Source organism: Coregonus lavaretus (assembly GCF_964263955.1).
Source record: "Coregonus lavaretus genome assembly, contig: HAP1_SCAFFOLD_315, whole genome shotgun sequence".
Classification (NCBI taxonomy): domain Eukaryota; kingdom Metazoa; phylum Chordata; class Actinopteri; order Salmoniformes; family Salmonidae; genus Coregonus; species Coregonus lavaretus.
In genome coordinates this window covers 467,486-470,891 of record NW_028165262.1, presented here as the reverse complement: position 1 = coordinate 470,891, position 3,406 = coordinate 467,486, and positions in this window count along the sequence as shown.

Genomic DNA, 3,406 nt, shown 5'->3' with positions numbered 1-3,406 from the left:
CATACCAGGCAGTGATGCAGCCCGTCAAAATGCTCTCAACGGTACAGCTGTAGAACCTTTTGAGGATTTTGAGGGCCCATGCTAAACTTTTTCAACCTCCTGTTGTAATGGTAAAACGTTTGATATAACCTTTCCCCGACACGATCACTTTGACTAGTCTTAATTATTGCTTAATATGTTGCATAACCTTTTTATTATTTATATATATATTTATTTTTTACAAATTCTGATGGTTCTTAAGAGTGAAATTTTGACAATATTACCATTATATCAACAAAGCTGTCACTCCCGTTCAACAACTCTGAATCGCTTTGGCACAGTAAGCATCAAGTCACTTAATCTTACATACAGTTGAAGTCGGAAGTTTACATACACCTTAGCCAAATACATTTCAATTCAGTTTTTCACAATTCCTGACATTTAATCCTAGTAAAAATTCCCTGTCTTAGGTCAGTTAGGATCACCACATTATTTTAAGAATGTGAAATATCAGAATAATAGTAGAGAGAATTATTTATTTCAGCTTTTATTTCCTTCATCACATTCCCAGTGGGTCAGAGGTTTACATACACTCAATTAGTATTTGGTAGCATTGCCTTTAAATTGTTTAACTTGGGTCAAATGTTTCGGGTAGCCTTCCACAAGCTTCCCACAATAAGTTGGGTGAATTTTGGCCCATTCCTCCTGACAGAGCTGGTGTAACTGAGTCAGGTTTGTAGGCCTCCTTGCTCGCACATGCTTTTTCAGTTCTGCCCACAAATCTTCTATAAGATTGAGGTCAGGGCTTTGTGATGGCCACTCCAATACCTTGACTTTGTTGTCCTTAAGCCATTTTGCCACAACTTTGGAAGTATGCTTGGGGTCATTGTCCATTTGGAAGACCCATTTGCGACCAAGTTTAACTTCCTGACTGATGTCTTGAGATGTTGCTTCAATATATCCACAAAATTTTCCTTCCTCATGATGCCATCTATTTTGTGAAGTGCACCAGTCCCTCATGCAGCAAAGCACCCCCACAGCATGATGCTGCCACCCCGTGCTTCAAGGTTGGGATGGTGTTCTTTGGCTTGCAAGCTTCCCCCTTTTTCCTCCAAACATAACGATGGTCATTATGGCCAAACAGTTCTATTTTTGTTTCATCAGACCAGAGGACATTTCTCCAAAAAAATATCATATTTGTCCCCATGTGCAGTTGCAAACCATAGTCTGTCTATTTTATGGTGGTTTTGGAGCAGTGGCTTCTTTCTTGCTGAGCGGCCTTTCAGGTTGTCGATATAGGACTCATTTTACTGTGGATATAGATACTTTTTTACCTGTTTCCTCCAGCATCTTCACAAGGTCCTTTGCTGTTGTTCTGGGATTGATTTGCACTTTTCGCACCAAAATACATTAATCTCTAGGAGACAGAACATGTCTCCTTCCTGAGCGGTATGACGGCTGCGTGGTCCCATGGGGTTTATACTTGCGTACTATTGTTTGTACAGATGAACGTGGTACCTTCAGGCATTTGGAAATTACTCCCAAGGATGAACCAGACTTGTGGAGGTCTACAATTCTTTTTCTGCGGTCTTGGCTGATTTCTTTTGATTTTCCCATGATGTCAAGCAAAGAGGCACTGAGTTTGAAGGTAGGCCTTGAAATACATCCACAGGTACACCTCCAATGGACTCAAATGATGTCAGTTAGCCTATCAGAAGCTTCTAAAGCCATGACATAATTTTCTGGAATTTTCCAAGCTGTTTAAAGGCACAGTCAACTTAGTGTATGTAAACTTCTGACCCACTGGAATTGTGATACAGTGAATTATAAGTGAAATAATCTGTCTGTAAACAATTGTTGGAAAAATGACTTGTGTCATGCACAAAGTAGACGTCCTAACAGACTTGCCAAAACTATAGTTTGTTAACAAGAAATTTACGGAGTGGTTGAAAAACGAGTTTTAATGACTCCAACCTAAGTGTATGTAAACTTCCGACTTCAACTGTATAACGTTGTATACAACATTTGAAAGGTCTATCATTTTCATCGAACGCAATCAACGTTAACATTTGCCCTAGATGCCTTAAATTTACCCGATTTATAGGCATGCCCAATTTAGACCTATTTTTGAACGATGTGATGTTGCGCTCCAAATGGATTACATTTACGTCATTTAGCAGACGCTCTTATCCAGAGCGACTTACAAATTGGTGCATTCACCTTATAGCCAGTGGGATAACCACTTTACAATTATTATATTTTTTCTGGTGGGGTGGGGTAAGGGGGGGGGGGGGGGGGGGTTAGAAGGATTACTTTATCCTATCCCAGGTGTTCCTTAAAGAGGTGGGGTTTCAAATGTCTCCGGAAGGTGGTCAGTGACTCCGCTGTCCTGGCGTCGTGAGGGAGCTTGTTCCACCATTGGGGTGCCAGAGCAGCGAACAGTTTTGACTGGGCTGAGCGGGAACTGTGCTTCAGCAGAGGTAGGGGAGCCAGCAGGCCAGAGGTGGATGAACGCAGTGCCCTCGTTTGGGTGTAGGGCCTGATCAGAGCCTGAAGGTACGGAGGTGCCGTTCCCCTCACAGCTCCGTAGGCAAGCACCATGGTCTTGAAATAACATTTCCACTCCCGACAGCGCCAAAACAACCACTATGGCTAACCTGATGGAACAGAGCACTGAGTCTCAGAAAGAGTTGTTTCAGGTCTCAGCAGTGTAGAGCGGGCTGTCCACCTCATTCAGAAGTTGTTTCAGGTCTCAGCAGTGTAGCGCAGGCTGTCCACCTCATTCAGAAGTTGTTTCAGGTCTCAGCAGTGTAGAGCATGCTGTCCACCTCATTCAGAAGTTGTTTCAGGTCTCAGCAGTGTAGAGCGGGCTGTCCACCTCATTCAGAAGTTGTTTCAGGTCTCAGCAGTGTAGAGCATGCTGTCCACCTCATTCAGAAGTGGTTTCAGGTCTCAGCAGTGTAGAGCGGGCTGTCCACCTCATTCAGAAGTTGTTTCAGGTCTCAGCAGTGTAGCGCAGGCTGTCCACCTCATTCAGAAGTTGTTTCAGGTCTCAGGAGTGTAGAGCGGGCTGTCCACCTCATTCAGAAGTTGTTTCAGGTCTCAGCAGTGTAGAGCGGGCTGTCCACCTCATTCAGAAGTTGTTTCAGGTCTCAGCAGTGTAGAGCAGGCTGTCCACCTCATTCAGAAGTTGTTTCAGGTCTCAGCAGTGTAGAGCGGGCTGTCCACCTCATTCCATGGAGGGCAGACTGGCTGCTGCATTTAGTCATTTATTTTACATTTGTGTTCAATTAAGACCAAGACAACCAGGTGAGGGGAGTTCCTAGTGAAAGCCTGCAGACACTCTGCCCTCCAATGAAAGGAGTTTGACACCTGTGCCTTAGGAGGTATGTCTGGTAAGGAAGGAAATAAATCACCCACACCCGGA